Source organism: Pteronotus mesoamericanus, unplaced genomic scaffold (assembly GCF_021234165.1).
Source record: "Pteronotus mesoamericanus isolate MK-2021 breed Mesoamerican mustached bat unplaced genomic scaffold, CSHL_Meso_final contig_309, whole genome shotgun sequence".
Classification (NCBI taxonomy): domain Eukaryota; kingdom Metazoa; phylum Chordata; class Mammalia; order Chiroptera; family Mormoopidae; genus Pteronotus; species Pteronotus mesoamericanus.
Window position 1 is genome coordinate 67673 of NW_026555131.1, and position 23808 is coordinate 91480.

At 54.1% G+C, this 23808-nt stretch overlaps 1 protein-coding gene across 1 annotated transcript in view; it reads left to right on the forward strand.

Annotated features, from left to right (window-relative positions):
* Positions 1-23808, forward strand: part of KCNIP3 (potassium voltage-gated channel interacting protein 3) — a 62686-nt gene that overhangs the window by 14585 nt on the left and 24293 nt on the right. The window lies entirely within an intron of this gene.

Here is a 23808-nt window from a genome sequence, read left to right on the forward strand (position 1 = left end):
GTGCACTTGAGCAGCTGTGGCGGGGAGTGTGGAGCCCAGCTTCAGAGGCTGACAGGCATCCACCTCGCCTGCTTGGTAACTCGGTGCTGGAACTCATCCTTCCTAAGTCCTCTGTAAAAAGGGCTGATGCCCACCTGCAGGGCACATGTGAAGAGGGGCAAAAATGTGTGCCAGGGCCTGGGGAGGGGGAGGCCCTGCCCTGTGCATGTAGGGCTGGTGCTGGCTCTTTACTAGGCCTGTTTTCTGGGTGTTTGTGAGGCACAGATGGAAGTGGCTGTCCTGCCCCGGCTGTGGGCAATATTAGGTGTTTGCTGCTTGTGACACAGCAGAAGGTGCAGAAGAGACCTTGTGCAGCCCCTGTATTCTCACACATGTACACACCATGCACTGACACCTGTGCACACCCACCATGCATCTACCACAGGTGCGCACAGCTGTTCACCATGCATACATGAATGCGCAGGCACATACACATATTATACACAGGTGTCCCTGCCACACGCAGGCACACACACCAACAGGCACGCATGAGACTGCCTCTCTGACTGTAAAGAAAAGCTGCAGACCTGGCTCTGACAGCTGTCTTGGTTGTTGTCTCAGGCACTCTCTGTGTGATTTCCAGGGGGTCTCAGTCCTCATGGCTGAAGGTGGGCACAATCGTGTCCCCAGTGCCCCAGGCATGATGGGGTAGGAGTGAAGAGGGGGAGCAGCACAGAGGCTGGCAGCTGACTCCAGTCTGTGTGTGCAGGGCTTCCAGCCAGGTGCCTGTCCTTTATCTGAGGACCCACTCCAGGGAGCTCCCAGCACAACTCCAGCCCCACCTCTGCTCCCTCCGGACACCCTGCCTGTCCGCGCCGCTCTGTCATCCTCGCATGACATTTGTTCTTGGCCTTCCCCACAGTGGCCTCCCACAGGGGCTCTAATGCACATGAACACAGATGGGGTCCACATGCACTCCTCAGCTTCTCAGGGAAGGGGAATAGATTTGCTTGTGGCAGGAAGATGCAGTCATTACAAGGTTATGGAAACAGCTTAACTGGGAAGTTCCCACATGATGTTGATCACTCTGTAGAAGGATTGACACAGTTCAGTCCGCATGGAGAGCAGAGGGGAGCCATGGCACACTGGCACGGCCAGCCTGGATCTCTGGCTGACACAGCTTCATGTCCCCACCAGCTGCCGAGGATTCCCTTGGTGGCAGCGCAAGATCCTCCTTTTCCGAGGTCTTGGGGGCCCTGGGCTTGGCTTCGGTGTCTCTCTGTCTCCCTGATTCTCTCCATCCAGCACCACGCCCGGCCCCAGGCCTTTCTCCCATGGCAGTTGTCCCGTTTCCAGCTTTCAGGCTGGGGCTGGGTATGGTGCGCCACCCCTTCACTGGAGCTTCTAGCACAACCTGAGTGTCAGTAGACACGGAAGCTGGGGGCAGGCTTGCTGTATTCAAGGTCGCAATGAGAGTGGGCCAAGGGGACCATACCCACATGTCCCACCTTCATCTCAGGGTGGGCTCCTAGGGGCCAGACCTTTCACATTCAGCTTCTACTGACCTATCGGATGTGTCTGCTCAGCACCTTGTCACAGCCACGCAGGTGAGGGGATCGGAGAGTGGGGGGAGGGCCCAAGAACCATCGGTGGCTCTGGCCCAGCTCCTGGGTGGATGTGTTTACCAGGCAGTGGGCTGGGCACCCAGAGGATATGTGAAGCACAGGAAAATCATATCTTATTTAGCTGTGTGAGGCAGGCAGTGAAGATCATTGTCTTACTAAAAATTTGATTGGAGCTCAGGGAGATCACATGACTTAGCAGGTTGCATGGAGTTAGAGGCAGAACGGGAGTTCTGACCAGGAGCTTCTGCCATGTGTTCCAGGCAAGGGGCCCACGCGATCTGTGTCTCCCATGTCTCTTCACTCAAGAGCTGAGGAAAGTGGGAGCTTAGAGGGTCTGTGAGGGCAGCAGCCATGTTCATGGACTGAGCAACTGAGACTCCACTTGTCTCCTCCATCCAACATGTCCTCTGTGTGTCCCACAAGGACAGGACTGCTGGTCACACAGACGGTTGTGTGTGCACCTGAAATGCTAGACTGTGAGCAGATGGGGCTCCCCTGCTCCTCCAGGAGCTTCCTGGGGCTCTGGGCACAGGTAACAATGGGTGCCATTCAGTGCAGCTACATCATACCCAGCCTGGTGGCCCAGGCAACAGTCGGCCGCGGAAAGTGGCACGATGCTGAGACACTGTGTCCTTGTTGTCAGGGGTTTTTCCATTCACAGAGGCAAGCCGGAAAGGCAGGTTTCTGGGACAACCAGAACAGAAGCTCGGGCCCAGGAAACCGCACTATGTCGCTGAACTCGGGCCACCTCGGCCAAGAGTAGGTGGGACTCAAGGGCCAGAATCGCGTGGGCAGGGCCCACCAGCGGCCACTGTGTCCTGGTATCACTCTTGAACTGCGAAGGCCCCAACAAAGTGTTGGGAGCTGGTCAGCAGCAGCGGCCTCTAGCATGATTATGCCCAGGAAGGGGGGACACAGGGCAGGCAGAGTGTCCCCACCCTGCCCAGGAGGAGTGCCCATCTTTGGCCAAGAAGTGCAACCCTCCACAACACTGGGGGAGAGGGGCATCTCAGTGACCCAGAGGCTTTTATGCTCTGGGGAAACATTCTTCTTTGGGATCTAAAACCTCTAGTCTGGAGTCAACAGCTTTGGAAATAAAAAGCACAAGTACTGTGAGTGGGTGGCCAGGGGATGGTGTGAGGACCCCCCACTTCCCGTGGTCCCTGGCCCTGTGCTTCTGGCTGGAGGAAGAGCAGCACCAGCACCTGAATCTTGCGCTGGAGAGGGAGCCAGCCGGCCGGAGGCTCTCCCACTGCTCTGCAAGGCTTCTGGGCACTGGGACAGGTGAGGTCAGGGGGCTTAGAAGCATGGGCCTTTGACCACACTTCCCTGTTGTAAAATGAGACCCTTGGTGAGTAACAGTGATGTGTGGGACACTGTGATGGCTGATGGTATTGGCAGAGGCAGGGTGGGCAGGAGGGAAGGTCCACATGCAGAATGAGTATCTAATCCAGAGAGGGAAGGGATACAGCGTAGCTGACCTGCCACCTGCTGGCCAGCTGGGCACTCGACAACAGCTGCAGGCAGATAGCCCAGCGTGGAGAAGTTCTTTGATGGGACCTGGGGAGCCTCAGTCCACCGCAGCCAGGAGTACAGGCTGACTGAGGTGCAGAACAGGCCGTCCTGTCCACCCTACATGCAGCCTCCCCAGGCCTCGGGGACCTTTGAAGAGCATCACAAAAGCCTCTGATGTCCTCACACCGTCTGGTCGCCACTCCTCCACCTTGTTTTCTCCACTCCCCTGACCCTTGAACAAGTGGTTGGCAACTGCCCAGGACAATGTAATCTGTATGCCAAGCCATCTCTCCTGCCAGGCCACAAAGGCCAGCAGACATGCTCAATGTTCTGCCCACCAGGACGATGTCTCTTCATGTCCCTGCCTGAATGGGCTTCCCTGTCAACTTAGAATTGGTGCCATCATTTCTAGCAGCTCTGTAAATGACATACACATACTTCTCCTCAAATGGCCTTAGGGGCTCCCGAGGGGGCCTCAGGTGTGTGTTAAGGAGAAGATGGCATGCGGCTGTCACCATAGGATGGAGTAGGGGACTGAGCCTTTACAGATACAGCTGAGCCTTCTAGGTGCCCCGACCCTAAGCCCACTCTGTGCGTGGTACAGAGGGCATTCAGTGCCGAGGGAGAGGTCGATACACGTTTCTGGAGAGCACGCCCAGGCTCAGGGCCACTCGGTGTCCCAGTCAGGCATCCCTGGTCTCATGAGAACTCAGGAAGGAGCCACTAATTGTATGTCAAAATAAGAATAGATCTTTGCCAAAGAAAACCCGGCTTTGCTTAAAACCTAGGGAGGTCATAGAATGATGTATTGGGGCCTGCCGGGGTTCCTACAGGGCATCCGATCCTGCCTTAGGCACGTGGTGTGCCACTGAAATGTGCTTGGTCATTAGGCCCCGGGGCAGAGCAGCTAGTACAGGGCCTTACCTGCTGCGAGCCTTTGCTGGCGCTCAGGAAACAGCCTGGAATGCCTGCTTAACTGTGGTGCATAAGAAGGTCCATCAAACATTGTACTTACTTGCCTATAAAAGAAACCCAAATAGCAGTGATTTAATTTAGGCAGAGGCTCGTAGCTCCTATTTGAGAAATCTGGGCTAGGCAGTGGCTGGCAGCAGTTTAGCAGCTTCAGGACAGCAGAGTCAAGGTCTTTGGGGGGGTTTGCCCTTTCCCTCATAGCTGCAAGGTCGTTGCTTTGGCTCCGGCCACATGGCTGTGTTCCAGGCAAGAGGAATGAGAAATCCGGTGAAAGGAGGAAGTGGTGGTGCCTTCAGCAGGAAAGCAACACTTACAGGCGTCTCTGGAGGATTCATTCTGTGTTTCATTGGCCAGAACTGAGCCACCCTGACTGCAAGGAAGGAGGGGTATGGTGGTTTTTTTAGCTGGGCACATTTCCACCTCCCACAAAATCTGAGTTGTTTAGTGGAAAAAGCTGTTTAGAGGAGAATGAATACTTCTGGCGTTCTCTGCCAGATGTGCCTCGTAGGGTTATCATGACTGAAAGCACGGGTGCCCAGAAGGACCTTAGCAAGCTGCCTGCACACACTAGGTGCTCAATAAATGTGGGGGCAGTTCCTTCTCCAGTCACACACTTGATTTTCCTGTACCCTCCTCATCAGAAGGGCTCCTTCCTGCCTCCCCATTTTCCATTCTGTAGAGACACCAGCAAGGCTGGGGGATCAGTGAGGAAAGGGTCCCACCCATCCCCCAGCCCTGCCTAGGGTCCCTGACCGCTGAGCCTGCTAAGCAGGGACTGTGCTGGAAGGGCTTCTCCCTTTCTGGCTGCAGAGAAACCCTAGGACCTGGATGAGGCTCCTTTGCGGTGAGATCACACCCTCAGCCAAAAATCACACCAGTGGTCCCTCCTCATTGGTGTTGGGAGCTCAGGAACTCAAGGCCCACCCCGCTCTCAGCCCAGGAAGCTGCCGGAGCTCTTCCGCCTCCAGGAGAGTGAGCTTGGGGTCCTGAGGAGCCGGAGCCAGGCATTGGGTGAAGGGGCCTGGCCAGCCCTGGGTGGGAGCCGGGGCTGCAGGAGGAAGCTGACCCCTGGATGAGCGTCTGAGAAAGGCCAAGAGAGCAGGAAGGGCGGACATGCCAGAGCTGCCGAGGGACAGGCTGAGACCTGCAGGAGAGAGTCTGAGGCTGAGAGACAGAGGGCCAGACCAGAAGGAGAGAGAGGGAGAGTTCTAGGAAAGAAGGCTCTGAGTGTCCAGGTAGGGAGAGGCAGGCCGAGGAGGGACGAGCAGGTGGGGTGGCCGAGCGAGAGCAAGGGCAGGAGAGGGGCCTGGGGCAGGGACAGGCCCAGGGATGGCAGGATGCAGAGAGGCCCCTGGCCCGGCCTGGGGGGCTGCACCAAGGCTGCGGGAATGCCAGCGTGGCTGCAAGAAACTCCTGGGTGACATCCTCAGCTTCTTCTTCCGCTTCATCTCTGGGAACCTGGCTCGAGGTGAGGACTGCTCCGTGGGGCAGGGATGAGGGTGCAGGAAGGGGCAGACTGGGGCTCCGACCACCAGCACCCCCTGAACAGGGCAGGGTGACTGGGGACAGGGGCCCTGACTGCAGCCTCGGAGCCCTGCCCAGGGCCCTGCGGGTTCCCAGTGCCAAGCCAGGGCTCCCCGACTCGTGGGCTGGGGAGGAAAAGGAGATGGGGGCGGGGGCGTTCCTTCTCCACAGACTCAGGCCCCACATTCAGGCAGGCAGGGAGCCAGTGGCAACTTCTAGCACAGACCCCACTGCCTCCTCCTCTCCCCTCCTCCCTCCCTCCCTGGGAGCCACTCTCCCCATGTCCTCCAAAGACAGATGTGACAGATGAGCAAATATGTTGAAAGGTCCAATAAAAAGTGTTGTTCAGTCACTGATAGCTATCTTCCAAATCTGCAAAAGCTAGCCATCCTGGGATTGCTGGCAGGGATGCCTGGGGCTCCAGTGGACACTGCGGTCTCAGGCTCGGGCCTCGGCGAAGCCCAGTGTGGGCACGACTCCACAGCAGGCCAGGCCCCACTCCGCCAGGCCTCCTCTGCCCCTCGCCTTGTAGGTGCCCAAGGGCTGAGCAGGACCAGACTGCGGCGAGGCCATGGCACCCGGGAGGCAGGCATGGGGACAGGGACTCCTGCACATGGGGATCCCTTGTTTCCTTGGCCAGATGCCTGGAGGGGTGGTGTCAGGAGAGTTGTACCCTCAGCAGCTTCCAGACCCTTTTATTTTCCTGTTATTGGAGGGATTCAAAGGGAAGGAGCCTAAAGAAATCACGTGATTTCCTGAAGAGGTATCAAAATAAATCCCTAACACAGGCAGATGAGTCAGTGCAGACATGCGATGTGTTGGCTTTTTAGTCAAAGCTAAAAGCCGCTTGTGCAGCCCAAAGATGTTAATAGCTGCCGAGGGACCGGGTGCCAATGCTGAGCACGGCTGGGCTGGGAAAGCCTGGCCTCTGTCCCCCGCTCCGGCGGTGGGGCCTTGTCCCCCTTCCTGTTCTCTGCCCTGAGAGCCTAGCCCAGAGCCTGGTGCTCTGAGTACTTGTCAGTAGTTCAATACTAGTGAATAACATTCTAAGAAGAATAAAAACACAAAATTAAGCATATAGTCGATCATCTCAAAATCATGGCGTAATAATGGTTTAAAATACTCAAAAATGATAACAGATCTCGAGGAATAGAAGACGGGGTTCTGGCAGAAGGAAGGTTGGCCAAGGGAGATCGGACGGAGGTGTGAGTCTGAAGCAGGGGTGTGGCCGCAGGGGCTTCTGTGAGGGGACTTCGGGCTGTGCCCAGGGTCGCTGGGGAGGCAGTCGGGGGGAGGGGGCGGCCACAGCATGCTCATTGCAGTCTCTGTAACTGGGGGTCTTTCCCTCTGGTAGTTTCACACTCAGGTCTTGAACAGTTTTTTTCGGTTCGGGGTGCTTTCTCTCGCACCCCGTGTGTGTCACTCTGTCTCAGTCTGCCTTGAAAGGGATGGGTGATACTGCAGGTCCCTCACCCAACAAGAACACATAGGCCTGGCCTTGCTGGCCCACCTCTGAGTTCTCTCCAGCTCTGTGGGGCGCCGCCCCGCCCCGGAGTCGCAGTGCCGGCCGGCCGGAGCAGTGGGGGGAGCCCCTGGGAGCAGGCAGCCAGTGGGGCAGGAGCCGGCTGGGTGTGAACAGGACACTCTGCTGAGAACGAAGGGGGCGGCTGCTAAAAATAGAGCTGTTTGGCATTGAGGTGGGAACCTGCCGGAGGAAGCTTTGTTCTTTGTCACCTGTGACCCTGTCGGTCCCTGTGGAACTGCTGCTGCTACGCTGGGGATGAAGTTTGCGCGGGTCCTGTGGTCACCTCTCAGGTCAGCGAGAACTCAAGGACTCCTTTCCAGTCAACATCAGTGCTCCAGACCCTCATTCCCTTGGGGATCCCCGTCCCTGTGACTGTCCAGGCTTAGGGTTGGAGACGGAAGGCAGGATGTGGGCGAGTCCTGGGTGCCTCCACTCCTGTTCACTCAGCTCCCTGCTCAGTTCCAGGACCAAGCCAGGGCCGCCTCCTGTCAGTGCACATGGTGCCCTCGGCCCCGTCCCCCAGTGTGAAGACGCCCCTCTGCAGGCTGTGTGTCTTGGAGGAGGATGGAAGTTTGAAGATGGACTCCCCAGCTTTCTCCCACAGGATTTGGGGAAGCTCTGCAGACATGCACTTCTGCCTCGATGACCGAAACTGTGGGGGGTATCCAGGTCCCTCCCCTCAACCCTGTGGTGTCTGGACAGTGTAGCCAATAGCATTACCCTGACCTCCTCCCAGTGTGGGTCAGACCCACCTGGCCCTGCATCTCCCAAACTCCAGGGACCCGGGCCCAGATCCCCACATGCTTCCCAGAAGCACCCCCTGCCCTGGGTGAAGCTCCCCAGCACACAAACCAGCCTTTTCAAAGACATACCCTTCCTCTACCTCACCAGCCTTCCTCTTCCCTGCCCCTGGGGGGTTGAGGAAGGGTGAGTCACAAAGCCTGTTTCCCAGCTGATCTTTGCCATTGGGATCTCTGCCAAACTCAATACGAAAAGTCACATTTAATGCTTGGAGTCCACATCAAGACAGGGAAGAGCCTGTCTCCCCAGCCTGTCTCCTGGGCCAGGCACCCTACTCTGCCCAGGCCGGGTGCCCAGGCCCAGGGCTCCCGAGGATGAGGCAGGCACAGGGCAGAGGCAGGGAGGGTCCAGGAGCAAGGAAATGGGGCTCAGGCTTTAGAATGAAGTGGCAGAGACCCAAGGTTGCAGACAAAGCTGGGCACAGCTGGCTTGGATTGTCAGGGCCTCATTCTCGATGTTGAAAAGATCGCTGTCCTACAAATAGACAGTGAGTGTATGTCAAGGTTCCGTTGAAGTCCTTAACAAGGGAAACAATGGAATGACAATGCTGATTCAAAAAAGACACAAGGGGTGTCGTAAAGAGGGTGAAATTAAAAGGAACACCAAGATATGCGTATTCAGGTAGAAATGGAACAGAAAGATCCAGAGCAGAGAAACCACCACCTGTGGGGTTATCCCCTCTGACAGACAGAAGGGGAAAATCACTGCATCTTATCAGTTTTACAGGCCTGTAAAACGCCCGGGCCCCCATCGGTGGTACAGCCGAGCTGGGCTCCCCTGGAGAGCCAGACGCCCCAGGCAGGTGTTAGTAAACGCCCCAGCAGGATCTGAAAGGTCACACAATGTTCTTTGGACTTTGTTTCCATAATTCATATACATACTTTATCCTCACTGGAGGACTTTTTTTTTTTTTTTTAATTGCTTTTTAGGGAGAAAGGAAGGGAAAGAGAAAATTCGATTGGTTGCCTCCCATATGTAACCGGACCGGAGGGCGAATCTGCAGCCTAGGCATGTGCCCTGACTGGAAATTGAACCCACAACCTTTCTGTTACAGGATGATGTTCCAAGCAACTGAGCCACACTGGCCAAGACTGTTTCCATAAATTGAAAACAATTTTATTTATTTTTTAAAAGATTTTATCTATTTATTTTTAGAGAGAGAAGAAGGAAGGGAGAAAGAGAGGGAGAGAAACATTGATCAGGTTGCCTCTGACACACCCTGACCGGTGGTCGAACCAGCAACATTTCAGTCCACAGGCCGGCACTCCATCCACTGAGCCACACCAACCAAGGCTAAAAACAATTTTAAAGAACCTCATCTTTGCTACTCATAGCTGTTATAAGATAGACTGAGGCACACTAAAATTGTCAAGGGTTTATGTGAACAAACATCAGTTCGAATCGGGCAGCGCCAAATTGAAGGTTATTGTTAGAAGCACCCCAGGGCCAGGAGCCAGGGAAGAGCTTTAGTTGAGAAGATGTGGAAGCAAAGCAAGGAAACTGTTTGATTTGCTGTAGCTTGAACAGTTGTGTCATTTGGGACAGGCTGTTGGCAGTTTGTGACTGGCTGTTCGTGACTGGCTGTTCATAAGTTTCATTTTCTCATATTTGGGTGCATCGACTCTGGCTTGGGTTTTGGTTTGCTTGCGTAGGCTACCATGGTATTAGAACCACCTCCGTCCATGGGCTCCTTGTTTAAATAGTTTAACATAGCTCTGCATGAGACAAATTTCTTGTGACCTCTCTGAGCTTCAGTTTTCTCCTCTGTAAAGTGGTCATAAGAATGATGAGGTCATCAAGAAGGTGTTTGCCAGAGGCATGTGAAGATCTCCACCTTTTACCTTCTCCACCTTCCCACCTTCACGAGCTCCTGCACCAGCTTACTTTATATTGGTGTGTGACTTTGGGCAAGTTACTTGGTCTCTCTGAACCGGTTTCCTCACTCATTAAATGGATATAATGGAGGGTGGTTCTGAGGATTCTACCAGAGTCCTAGAAAACTAGGGCAGTGTTTCCCCTTGAAGTTTCAGTGGCAGAGCTGGTGATAATGGGGAGCTATTGTGTGACACTGAGTGAGGGCTTCCTCCTTTCCTTTCCTTATCTGTGAAATTAGAGCTAGAGAGGGCAGTTTTCAAGGTCCAGTATCAGCTCTGAATTCTGTGATTCCTTCCCTCTCCACCCTTTACTGGTCACAGGAGCCTGGGAGCACGGGGTATTTGTGGTTCCTAGACCCTGGAGTGGGGCCTGCCTTTTGAGCCTCTACCCATTCCTGTCTCTCCCGGGCTTCTCCTTAGATATTCTTTCCAAATCCAGAGACACTGTGCCCTTCCACTGCTCAGAGCGTCTCCCAAACTGCTCCCAGGGCCTTGCTAATGAGGTAAAGTTCATTAACAGCCAACTCTCAGCAGCTTGACTTCCTGCCTTAGCTTTAGAGGGAAAGCTGGGCTTCTCCAGACAGATATAATGGGCTGCTGCAACGCCCAGCCCTTCAGTGGCCTCTGCCCACACAGCCTCCGCCATTGCTTGCCTCCAAATGGCTGGATGAGAACGGGGAGGAGAGGTATGGATGCAGATGCAGAGGGAGGGTCAGCAGGAAGGCTCGCTGGGCACTGACTGGAAAGGTGGGCAGTGGGAGCCCACAGTAAGGTGCCTGTGCCCAGACACCGGGGCCTCTTGGGCTCCATTGCCACCTTCTTGTGCCAGACCTGCTTCCCAGTGAGCGTGTGTGTATGTATGTGTGCGCGCTCATGTGCATGGTATTCCTGCTGCTGTGAGGCCCAGTCCCCGACCTTTGGGGTGGCAGGGGATTGGGGCTTTTTTGGTGTGTGTGTGGAGGGGAAGAGAAACTGTTTCCATATACTCCAGATGGAAAGAAATGTCTTTGCGCTATTCTTGGGGCTGCTCAGGGAAGAGGCAGAACCTTGGTGACTGATATTGGGGCTCTGGGCAGACATTCACAGGCTGGCGAGCCTGGTGTCCGTTGGCCTAGCCACCCCAGTCCTGTGGCCTCCTTCCACCTCACCTGTCTCTACAGGTCTCTCTTATAGGCATTCCCCTATCTATCCACCAGGGGGCAGCAGGGAACCAACACATCCGCCACCCTGGAACATTTTCATCTTAGGTCATCAGCTCTCCATTTTCTGATACCACCTCTCCCCTCACCCCTGCCTCTTTACATGTTTGGGGCTTAAGGAGGCAGGCATCCGGCATTTCTGGCTGCCATCTCTCGTCCAGGGCTCTTTTCATCCTGGCTCCTGATGCCCTGAGCTACGCCCAGGACAGTGTGGGACCCTCTCCCCAGCAGGCATCCCTTCCCCTTTGCTGCCTCTGAAGTACTTGCCCAGTTATGGGCTCCGTGTGCCCTAGGATGGCAGCGGTTCCTTCTCAGGTCACCCCCGGAGGTCTCAAGAGGGTGGTGTGAGTCTTAACGTGTTACACAGGAAGGCTTTCTTTAGCCATCTTCATCTTCCTCCGGTGTGAATGAGGGGACAGGCCCTGACCCGGCCATGTCCACACCCTGGCTGTGCCTGGCCTGGGGAGGGCCTGTAATGACCCAGTGCTCCCCAAGACAGGCAGACCAGGCTGCTGACCACCAGCTCACGGGCTGGCAGAGTCTCTGAGGTGAAGTGGGAAGGACGGCAGTGGACTGTCAGTAAATTCCCTTCAGTGGTTCACATCTTTCTTCTCTTTGAAATGATCCTACAGAGAGTAGTTAGAGGTTTTGTTGTTGTTGTTGTTGTTTAGTGTCCTTGCATCACAAAATGAAATGGCACTTCTATGGCCTTTGCCAAATTTGGGGAAAATAAGAGGGTGTATAGAAGCCTGGGGACCCAGCTGAGGAGCTGGGCGGTTAGGAAGGAGCAGTGACAGGAGTGAGAGGCAGAGGCCAGGGACAGATGGGGAGGGAAGGCGTCCCGGCTAGGCCTCAGGGATGATACCCCCCCCTTCAGAGCTAGGCGTGGCCATGCTGTTGGCGGCGGGGGCGGGGGGTGGGGGGCCGCGGTCCACTGGCCTGGTCCTCCCCACTCTGGTGGCCAAGAGCTGTCCTTCCCAAAAGAAAGACAAGCTGAGGCCTGGGCCAGAGCAATGACCAGAATCTGGGGACTGGGGTGGGGGTGTCTGAGTGAAGAGGCCCCAGAACAGAGTGCAACCAAGAGTAAGTGGGTGAATAAAGGAGGGAGGGAGGAGTGGAGTGGAAGGCTGAGAGGGGCAACCACGGAAGCAGTTGTATTGACCCAGCCCAGTCTTGCAGGAGGAGAAGCCAGGGAGTCTCCGCACCACCTAAGTTTTCAACAAGAAAAGGGACAGAGAGCAGGAGAGGAGGGCTTGTGGAGGGTGTCCCCAAGCCAGGCGGGAGGCTGCCTCGTCCAAAACAGAGAGGCTGCCCCAAAGGGGAGTGAAGAGCCTGGGGCGGGGCAGGTGGGTGGGGCTGATGAAGAGGGCCAGGAGCCTTGGGGTAGATGGTGAGGTTGTCCCCCCACTGCCAGCTCAGCCCCATCGATTGTGACCCCACAGGTCCCCCCTACCTCTGTGAGCCTTGGGAGCACATGTCAGGTGGTGGAAAGCACCAGAGGGGAGCTGCTCTTTATCCATCACTCCTTGCTCCTGCCCTCATTCTCACCTGTCCTACCCAGGTCTCTCCCTGGAGGTGACTCCTCCAGCGCACGCTCCTCCCAGCAAGCAGCCAGAGGAGCTTCACAAACAGAAGTCACTCACCTGCCAAAATCCTGGGTGCTGTTCCCTGAAATTTGAATAAATCCAGAGCCCCTTGGGTGGTGTCCCTGCCTGCTCCTCCTCAGCAGGAGGTCAGGGCAAGGTCCTCTCTGCTCAGAGCCTCTGCAGAGCTGCTCTTTGGGCTACTCTCTTTCCCACTTTGGGCCAAGTTCAAATGTCACCTCCTCAGAGCACTTGCCCTGAGGTATCACCACAAGCCCCGCTTGTATAGGGAGCCCATCAAATGGCATCTGACAAAGACTGCCCTCTCTGCTAGGGACCCAAACCAACTCTGCTCACTAGCCTTGGGGTTTTTTCCCATGTAGAACAAGCAGCACTTCAGGAGGCTACCCGGTCAGTCCAGCTCTGGGGACTCCAAGAGTCAGATCCTCTGCTGCCTGCGCTTCACACTAACCATACCCACCTGAGCTTTGGCCATTAAGTGCCAGCACTCAGCCCCTCACCCAGGGCCTCCTCACCCCCATTGCATTTAGGGATCCCAGTTCAATGGCTCCGAGGTAACCGGCAGGCCCTCTGACTGCTCTTCAAGGAAATGCGCTCACACATATCCAGGTTCGCCTGGAAGCAGGGTTGTTATTTCACCTACAGCCGGTTTCTTAGGAGCACCTCCTGGGCCAGAGTGAAGGGCTGTCCCAGGAGAGGGACAGGAGTGGGCAGAGTGAGTTCTGTGTGTCCAGTGGTGCTGGGACCACAACTCTGCCCTCAGCCAGTCCTTGCCTAGATCCTGCACAGTGGATCGTTCTAGCAGCACCTGAGACTTAGGGAGCAAATTGTCCATCTATCTACCCAACACACATCTATGAAGCGCCTCTTGAGCCTGGCACAAACCAGGGCACAAGCCCAGCTGGGAGGGAAGGGGAGCCAGGGGGGTCTTCCACTCCACCCTTCCCATCTTGCGCGGCCCTTGCTGACCTCTTCCCCCAACACAGCTGGGGACCTGCTGCGGTTGGGCCCCTGGGGCCAGGACTGAGCTGGGGATATTTGGGATGTGCTGCTGGCCTGTGCTGGACAAACCTGGGGCTCCCTGTGCTTTGCACCCTCTGGTGGGTTAGGAGCAGAGGCAAGGGTCTGAGCGCAGTTTATCCTCGCCCACCCCTAAACCCCTCAATCCCTTCATCTTCCCCGAGCTGGGATCACATACAATGGCAGACTCGACCCCTCCCTCAGCCCTGTGACCTCCCCTTTGGACCTGCTAAATTCTCATGGCACAAATGGAGAAACTGAGGTCTGGAAAGAGAATGGGAACTGTGTAAGGCACAGATCTGGGGACTCCTAGGACAGTGTTCTTTCCTTTGCTCCCCGCAGCTGTCTCAGACTCAGTGTCCCTACCAAGAGGCTGAGGGCTTTTCCCTCACACTTCAAGGAGGGGGGTGTGGGCAGCTGAGCTATTTCCAAGCATGGATCCCATGAAGAAAGTGGTCAAGAGGAGTCTGTGGGGAGGCCAGAAGCTGCCATGTGCTGGCTTGGCTGTCTGCGTGCCCCTGTATGTGCGTGCGGGTGTGTGTGCACACGCCTGCCATCTGCTCATTCTCTGTGGTAGGTATGGCTTCTGAGGCCACCTGTTGGGTAGGGGTGGGGGCAAGACCAGGTGCTATTCTTGCAGCAACAGCCTCATCTGCGATTAGAGTGCCCTTAAAGATCAGCCAATTGACCCCGGGACAGCCTGGCCTCTGCAGACCCCTGAGAACTAGGAACACAGGGTAGATGGGCTGCTGGGTGGAACATGCCCTGGCAGACAACTAAACGAGCTGGGTACTCTTTTGGCTGTGGCCTTTGCCAACTCTTAGACATGTCCTTAGGCATGTCGGCTGCTGGGGTGGGGAGGGGGCGGCGCTGAGCACCTCTTAGTAGAAGAGGTGCCATGGAGGAGGAGGAGAAGGCAGAGATAGGGCGAGGGGTTCTAAATGTAACCCAGGGGTTCTCAGAAAGTGTGGAAGGGGCCTGGCCTGTCATCCTGGCTCTGCCGCTTACCAGCCCTGTGACCTTGGGCAAGTTCCCCTCTCTGAGCTGTTTCCCTTGTCTATGAAATGGGGAGTGATGATAGAAGAACTCCCCTCTCGGGCTGCTGTGAGGGTGAAATAAGATGCAGCACTCAGCCCAGGAGAGTCCAGCACCCAGTCAGCACAGTAAATGCTCTGGCTCCTGGCTCAAGGCTGAGCTTCACACCAGCCATCTCATACTGATGGGGCTACTATTGAGAGCACCCATACCTGAGGCTTAAGCTGGTTCTGTATTCCACCTAAGCAAGCTGGGTTAACACTGGAGCCCCAGGTACCTGCTCTATGTGGGCCTCCCTTCCCACCCCCTGGGCCCTGGCCAACAGGACCTGAATTTGCTGAGTGCCACCTGGGCATGCTCTGTGCGCTGAGGTGGGTGTCACTAGCGCATTTCATAGGTGAGTCCTGGGGTCCAGGGAGGTCGAGCAGCCACCCCAGATGACCAAGCCAGGAGGGCCCCGTGGTGTCTGACTGCAGAGCCCATTCCCTCGGAGATCTCATGCCTTAGGGGCCCTCGTCTCTGGTCGTATACAGCACAGCCTGGCAGCCAGTGGCAGGGGATGTGCAGGGGGCTGAAGGTGCACCCTTCTGCGCAGCTTGACAGGGGTCTGTTGGGCACAGACCCTTGGGTACAGGCCCCTGTTAAGTACACGTTGGTGCACACATTCACACAAGCCGAGTAAATATTTGTGGCCATTATGGCAATTGATTGGTTTGATCCTGTGCTCTGCTGGGCAAGCCCTGCTTACTCATGCTTTCTTAAAAACAGCTTCTGCTCTCACACGGCTTTAATAATTCAGCTCCTAATTGTCTCCAAAGCCAACCTGAAAATGCCAGCTCAGGGCCTTCATCCTGCTCTGCTCCTCCTCTTGTCCTCCCTGCCAGCGGTCCGCACCCCCTTCTGCTTCGGACTGAGGCCTCCCTGACCACCTGGGACCATTTCTGGGAGGGGCTCGCATCGGGGGTTCTGGTATTTCCCACAGCACCAGAAGGAGGAGGAGGAGGAAGGCCTGGAGTGATTGAATTGCAGGGCTGAGGGGAGAGAAGGCAGGAAGTCCTGGCCGCTGTTCCCCAGAGAGCCCTGCAGCGCTGAAGAATGGGGAGGGAAAGGTGAGGACATGCAGGCAGCTTGAGGTCTTCTGCCCTGGGTCTCTTGGCTGTTATTGTTCCCTGGCACCTTCTGGGGACCATCTCCATATGGGGGTGGTCTGGGAGGACTGCCCAGGCAGAGGCTACTAATAGCACTACCGTGAGCCCTACTTCCCCTCCTTCCTCAAGGCCCACTCGGGGTGACTGGGGTGTAGCCCCCAGGTGGAGCATGCTCAGTGAAATCCTTACGGCCACGCAGGCCAGGCTGACGGAGGTGGGCACCAAGGCAGCAAGGAGGGAACCAGTGTGCGATGGCCCATCTCTGTAAAGGGGCTACTGGGCCAGAACCTTGGGGCTGTGGCCCCCAATCTTTGTGAGATGCCAGGTTGATGCTGGTCCCATGGAAATTTCTGGAACTCCTCTGCTCTTCAGCCCCAGGCCAGGCCGAGAGCATCCAGTGGTACATTTATTCAACAAGTAGTGGAATTTGACTGCCAGGTGCTGCCCTGGGCCCTGGACAGATGAAAACCCCTGTAGAGTATACCGGCTATAAAACAGCATGGGTAAATAAGTTATATATTAGAAAGGGCTGCAGAAATTACATAGGGAGGGAACTGAGAGGGACACTCAAGGAAGGGTTTGGAGGGATCGTGACATTTGAATACAGACCTGAAGCGGGTAGGGAAGAGCCAAAGGGAATGCTTTCCAGGCAGAGGTGGGTGAGTAGGCGTGTCTAGGGGACAGGGAGGTGGCCCATGGGGAGATGCTCAGAGAGGTCGTTCATGGCAAAGATGGAGAAGGGGCTGGGGGCCAATATGGGGGCTCAGCAGCTCAGGGCAGTGAAGGGCAGAACCCAGGAGTTTGAAGGGGGCAGGGCCAGGGGCTGCCTGATGCCTGAGCTTACCCTCCTGTGGCTGCAAGTGGAGAGTAAGCCTCAGGGGTCAGGAAGGTGGTGGGCTCTTGAGGTGACCACAGGCTGGAGCAGCGAGTAAGAAGCAGGAGGGCCCTGGGGGCATTTTGAAAGTGGGGCTGAAAGGGTTTGCTAGTGGATGGAATATAGGGTGTAGAGAAAGGGAGAAACTGAGGATAACGACAGGTCAAGTTTTTGTCCTGGGCACCTAGGGATCTGAGCGGTTCTTTACTGTGGCAGCGAACACGGAGGAGCAGTCCTGGCCAGGAGGGGTGGGGGCAGGGAGCTCGGCTGTGGCAGGTTAGGGTGGAGACATCTGATGACAACCCAGTGGAGCATTAAGCAGGCAGTTAGCAGTTGGGACGTGAGAGAGGCAGGACTGGAGAGAGAAAATTGGAGGAGTTATTAGCACATAGGATTTAAAGCCAAAAGACTGGATAGAGGAGGTCCAGGGCTGAGCCAGGCATGCACACCAGTGTTTAAAGGTCTCTGGCTCTTGCACCCATGCCTTGAGCTTGGCTCCTGACATCTGCAGGTTTCCATTGTTTACTATAATCAGAAAGGCACTTATCCATGTTCCAGAAAGTGACCTTCATCCTATTTCTAACTGTCGGTTGGATAAGGGCTCCCAGGATTTCATATCTGTGTTGACCTAGAGGTGGGTCCCTGGCTCAGCCCTGCCAGTGAGACCCTTCCCAGCTCTTTTGACAGGGAGTGGCCACATGTCTGGAGCAGAGAGGCTGAGGCCTGGTTGGTGGCTTGTAGTAGCCAAGTGTCAAGCCACATGAAAGAAGCCATTTGGGGAGAGTAAGGCTGATATGCAAAGTGGCAGTGTGAGAAGAGAGATACGGTTTGAGCTCATGTTTCTTGTTATTTCTGTCCCCTTCTCTTCCTGTGGTTTGTTGAAGGTACAATAAATCTCTCTGCCTGAGCAAGTTCAATCCAGGGGCCTTAAAACAGCACCTCAGCAGTCTGGTGGAGAGAGTGGGAGCGTGGACAGGAAGGATACGAGGGAGGTCCAGCGCTCACCCAGCCTTGGCAAGCGTCACCTGCACAAGCATTTACTGCACACTTTCTGAGAGAGGAAGGGGTTAGTGAGATGGAGCTCTGGCTGGTACTCAACATGTGTAGGAGATTACGTGTGTTAGGAGATTGCACGTGTTAAGAGACTGAATGTGTGAGGAGATTAGACATGTGAGGAGATTACATGTGTGAGGAGATGGCATGTGTTAGGAGGCTGCATATGTGAGGAGACTGCATGTATTAGGAGACTACACGTGTTAGGAAACTGAGTGTGTTAGGAGATTGGGCCAAGGCCACACGGTGCACATTCACTTTCAGCTCTCCTATGGAGGATAGGAAAAAATAACAACCAGAAAAGAATGAAGAAGGGGTGTCCCAAGCGGGCCAGAATCATGAAGAACCCCCAAAAGACAGCAGGCAAAGTCTCACAAGAAAGAGGAAGCTGCATTGCAGAGGTGCACGAGTCTAAAGATTTCAGACTAGGGAGTGAGCGGGGTCGGGACAGGAGGGATGCACAAGTAGGAGCCCCAGGTGAGAGATGGGCTGCCCCACTGCCCGTCTAGGCATGAAGGTGCCCGCCGCAGACCAGAGCTAATATGGGCATGTGGGGCTGAGAGGCACAGCAGTGCCCTGGGCTGCTGGCTATGCCCAAGAGGCACAGGGCACCTTGTCCTCTCAGAAGGAGAGCCATGGGCACACCCCACACACTGCCCATCACATCTGCCTCGCCCTCTCCAGGAGGGGAGATCCCCACACACTTTACATGCAGATATGAACACATGCTCAAGAGCCACCCAACATTTGAGGAGGCAACACCGAAGAGTGACATTAAGCTCGAGGAAATGAAGGAGTAGCCGCAAATCAACAGAGTTACTAAGACAAAAGAAAAAGGATATACTAGAATACATATAACTAATGTTTTCAGAGATCCAAGAGGCTATTATATACATACGAAGAATCAACAACTTTGGAGGTGAGGGCATAATTGCTGAAATGTAGAAAATTTCAATGATGGTTTGAAGAGCAGAACAATCATCCTAAAAGGCAAATTAATGAACTTGACTCTAGCCTAGAATTTCCATCAAGTTACCTAAATGAAATGAAAAAGAGGTGAAAATATTAAAATCAATTAAGAGTCCTGGAGGAGAGCTTCAACTCTGATCTAAAAGCAGTTCCAGAAAGCAGGTATTGAGAGAACAGAGCATAGGAAACAGTCATTAATAGGAAAATTGTGTCATTTCATTTAACCTTTCCAGCAATGCAGTAAGGAAACCACACTTGATACATGAGAAACCAGGAAGAAGTGAATGGGACTTTTCCAGGGCCCCATGGCTGAAGGAAGATCTGCTCCCCAGTCTGCCTGACTCCAAGCTGGGGTCATAGTAACTAAGACAACTGGATAGTCCCTAAAAGCTCACATGGCAGAACAATGTTTCACCAAGAATGAGCCAAGGGATGGTGATATGTATTGTGTGAAAAGGGATTCTGCGGTCAAATACCTCTGACAAGTGATGGTCAGGTTCAGTGAATTTGTGCACTCTGCTCATTTTGAAGACAAGGTGGTAGGTAAGAGCCCACGGGCTTTGGAATCAGTCAGATCTGGGTCCTCAATCCATCTCTGCCTTTTTTGCTTTTTGTGACGTTTGGGAAGATTTTTTGTCCCTCTGGGTCTTGCTGTTCTCACTTGTTCAACAGGAATCATAATTACATCCCTGGTTGTCTTCCAAGGTTCAAGGACCCAGGGAAATGATAGACGTGAAACTGCTCCATAGCATGTAAGAGTATACAAACATGAACATCTTTCTTGTGTGGGTTCTGTCACTAGGTCCCTGTACATGCTGCTTCGGGCTCTGACAGGTAGCTGTACAGACTCAACTTTTGATACATGGCTTAGAAATGGGGACTACAGACTCCGTTCTTGTGGCAAATATGCGAGTAATGAGAAGAGACAAGAACACTCACTTCAGGGAACTCCTGGGCAGTGCCACATACCTGTCCTTGTGTCCTTGGATCTTGGGGACAGCATGGGGCAGACAGAGGCCTGACCCTCCTGCTGCTGGGCTGGGAAGTGGGTCTGTGGGTCTCCTCCTGCCCCTTCAAGCCATTGCCAAGCTTTAGGGGTTTCAGGTAAGGGGTGGGCAGAAGAACAAGTCTTGGCCAAGGAATCTAGAGGTTGGGCTCTTGTCCCCACTGTGCCACTGTGTGACTTTACGGCGACCCCTTGCTGGGTCTCACTTGCATCATCTGTGAAATGGTAGGTGGCAGGAAATCACTGCAGCCTCTCCTACCCCAATGTGGATATGCTGCAGCTAGAGCAACACTTTCCTCAAGAAAAGAAGAGAAAACAAAACAAAACAAAAGCTCCACTGCCCTCAAAATAAAGTCTGAACTCTCAGCTTGACTTCCTGGCCCTGCCTGGCCCTATCCCCTACCCCCGCCCACAGCTCTCTATAGTCCATTTTCCGGGCCACATTGCCCCCTGCCTGCAACCCCCCCCCCCCCCCCAATCAGCTCACACCATGTCACTCTTCGCTGTCTTGGAGCTGCATAGCCTGGTCCTTCTGCTCCAAATCCTCCTCACAACTTCTCACAGGGCTTGGAAGCGCCCAGGCTCCCTCTGGGCCTTAAGTCTCGAGGGGGAGCTCCTCTGCTGTGTCTCTCCTATCATACCTCACTAGGCCCTATCACAACTTTTCCACCGTCTGCCTCCCTCTCCAGAAGGCAAGCTCCATAAGGCCACTACCATGTCTGCCATATTAGTGCCATGCCGGCCAGGCACTGAGCAGACACTCAGTAGAATATGTGTCAACTGAGCAAATGCATGAATGACCCTAGGCTTCTTCTAACTTTGAATCTTATATCTCTCTGCATTGAAGGAAGATTCAAAAACCATGTTTCCTCCTCTGGGCCCCACCCCTCCTCTGTGAAGGCCTCACAAGTACCTGCCTGAGGCAGATCTAGCTCTTTGAGAATGGGGGTGCTGGGTGTTTCCAGGAGCTCAGGCTAGAGTCCCAGTTCTTCTGAAAAGTAGTAGGTGAGGCCAGTCCTGTAGCCTCTGTTCTTTGCAGTTGTGAATGGGAATATTAACAGGAGTGTTGTGAGGATTAAATGATATTATGCATGTGAGTGCCTGGGAGAGCGGCTGGCATGAAGTAAACACTCAGTAAATGAAGCTGCTATTATTACTATTATTAACCATTTCCCTTGTTTCACTGAGCTCAGGGGGAAGTGTGGACTGGCTGAGCTCCCCCCGCCCCCCCCCCCCCCCCCCCGCCCGCCAGCCTATGGGCAACAAAGATGGGACTCAGATCCAGGACTTTCAGCTCCCAAGCCAGGACTCTGCTTCTCCGCCTGTTTTCCATTTCAGGTCCCAAGGCCTTGATTCCCAAGGCACTCGTCTGCATCCAGCTGACGCAGGGCATCTGTAATAAACACACCCCCATGGGCCGCCAGAGGCCACCACAGAGGCTGAGATACTGGCACCAACCATCCAGGATGGAAATTCCCCGAGACACCCTGGGGCTCTCAGCTCCAGTTCAAACAAAGACAACTTCACAGATCAGCAACAAGAGAGGGACTTGTGAGCACTTAGCGTCAGGGTCATAAAACATGAGGATTGATGGCCCTGTGTGCCCGGGGCGACTGCCAGGGGAACTAGCAAACTCTAAGTTGCCAGCAATATTTCCCATGTGTCTGTGCACAGGGCCCCAGCTTGGATTCAGTCGGGCATTCAAATAGCATGACAGCAGTTCACACGTGCTGGGAGCCCCCCCCTGTGCAGAGGACTCCCACATGAATGGGAGCCCCTGGTTCTCACAACACCACCATGAGGGGGCAGGCCAGGGTGAAGGAATGTTTCCCCCACTTTTGAGATGAGGACACTGAGGCTGAAGGAGGTGAGAAGCACCTGGCCTAAGAAGCTTAGGTCACGCAGCCCCAGCTGTTCTGACTCATCATGACCCAGTCCTCCTGTAAACACAGAGAGGTGGGAGAGCCAAGTTCTCCCAAGAAACATAAACTTACCAAAAGAAACTCAGGAACCCACATGGTGGTCACTGTGTAAACTCAAAGGGCCTGAAGTAAAATTGCTGAGAAGAGCCACAGCTGACCTTATCTGGTCCTGTCATTCTGGAGCTGGGTGGTTCCCCTGGACTGGAGCCGAGCGAATGTAAGAAGAGGCCTAGGAAGAGATGAAGAGTGTTCCGCATGAGAGAGGGGCTGGGAATCTGTCATCACAGGAGAGCAGGGAGCAGAATGAGGTGCTGCGAGGACAAGGGGCCCTTAAGTGTCCCTCCTTGCATTTTCTGTTCTATGTTACTAGACTCTTGTAAACCCCTGGGACAACAGATGGGGATTTACGCCTGCCTTGCGTGGGGATGGAGGCATGAAAGCAATCCTTTCCTCCCGACCTAGGGGGAATCCAACAGGTGGCTGGGAAAGCCTTAGAGAGCGTTCCCATAAGTAAACAGTGAGGGGACCACTACTAATCACAGTGACACCTGGACACGTGTCCACATGGCCAGTAGCTCAGTTCTTTCATGGCTTCCAAGTCTTCCCAGACCATGAGAACCACGTGAACCAGAAGTTTAATTAAGGAGCATGAAGTTGCTTATCTTCCAGAGATCACTGACCTTGATTCTGGCTCATGATTTCTGTGATGGTGGAAGACTTATTTCCAGAAGCTGGTTCTGACACAGGAGATGTATCTCTTTAGTATTTGTTGAGGATTGTGTCTACTGATGAGATATACTTTTAGTTTTTGCTTAACTTGGAATGTCCTCATTTACCTTCCAGAACCAGGGCCACCTCGAAAGTGACACCAAGGGAGTCTAGTTTTCTTTATCTCATTGTATTGCCCAAGCCCTCCAATTCAACAGACTCCTGGGGACCACACAGAACCCATCCACACGTTGTCTGCTCTGGCCCAACTTTCAAATGAAATGTGGTTGGTTTATGGCCCAAGTAACAGAAAAGCTCCATTCCTTTAGCTTCAACAGCAGGAAATGTACCATGTCACGTACAGGAAGTCCAGCAGGAGGGCGGCTCCGGGGCAGTCATCCCAGACCCAGCAGTATCATTAAGGACCTAGGTTCTTGTATCTACACTTCCGGCATCGACCTTATTGACAGCCTGCTCCCCTCGTGATCACAAGATAGGTGCCCAGCTCCAGACATAACATCCCAACATGACAATGTCCTAGGAAAGAAAAAGGCCCCTCGTGTATGCCTTGGGATGCTCTCTTTCATCAGCTTCTCAGATTCCCATAGCTCACTGTGTGACATGCAGGTAAATGTCACCAAGTGACTCCATTTTATAAGAAAGAAAGGAAAGCTTGGAGAGATTAGGGTTGTAACTAGGGACTTGGCCCTGGTCCTCCTGGACAGCAGTCCAGTGGCCTTGCTGGTGATCCCAGGGCAGCCTCTGCTGGAATAATTGAGGAAAAGAAATCATCAGACATCCCCATTAATTATTTTGTAAATATGTATCCAAGGCAGGTAATATGCATACCTTTGGGAAGCTTATAGTCTAGTGGAAGAACAGAAATAAGTAAATTAACACACAAACATCTAAGTACACATTATGAAAACTGCCCAGAGGGAAAGGGTGGGGGCCATGGTAGAGACCAACAAGAGGGACGAGGTCAGGGGCGACACCTCTGCAGAAGTAACAGTAGCTGAGACCCAAAGGACAAGGAGGCATTAATTAGCTGGGTGAAGAAATGGAGTAGGAGGAGGAGGAAGAGCATACAGGTTCCGGGAAGAGTGTGCCCAGAGATCTGGGAGCGAGAGTCCTGGGCTCACATGGGTAGCTGCAAATGTGATTGGGTTCTTGGGAACAAGGGAGAGTAGGAGGGGCCCAGCCACATGGCTTTAGAAGGGTGGGGTGCTGTTGAATTAAAATCATAGGCTCTGGAGCTGGACTTTTTGGATTCAAATCCTGACACTGTGGTTTAACAGCTGTGTGCCCTTAAACAAACCATTAACCACTCTGTGCTTCAATTTCTTCCTCTTATCAAGTCTCCACCTTATGTGGAGCTGTGAGAAATAAAGCAGATGAGTTGTGTTGAAGTGCCTCATGCTTAGAAAGTACTTGGTAGATATCAGCTGCTCACAT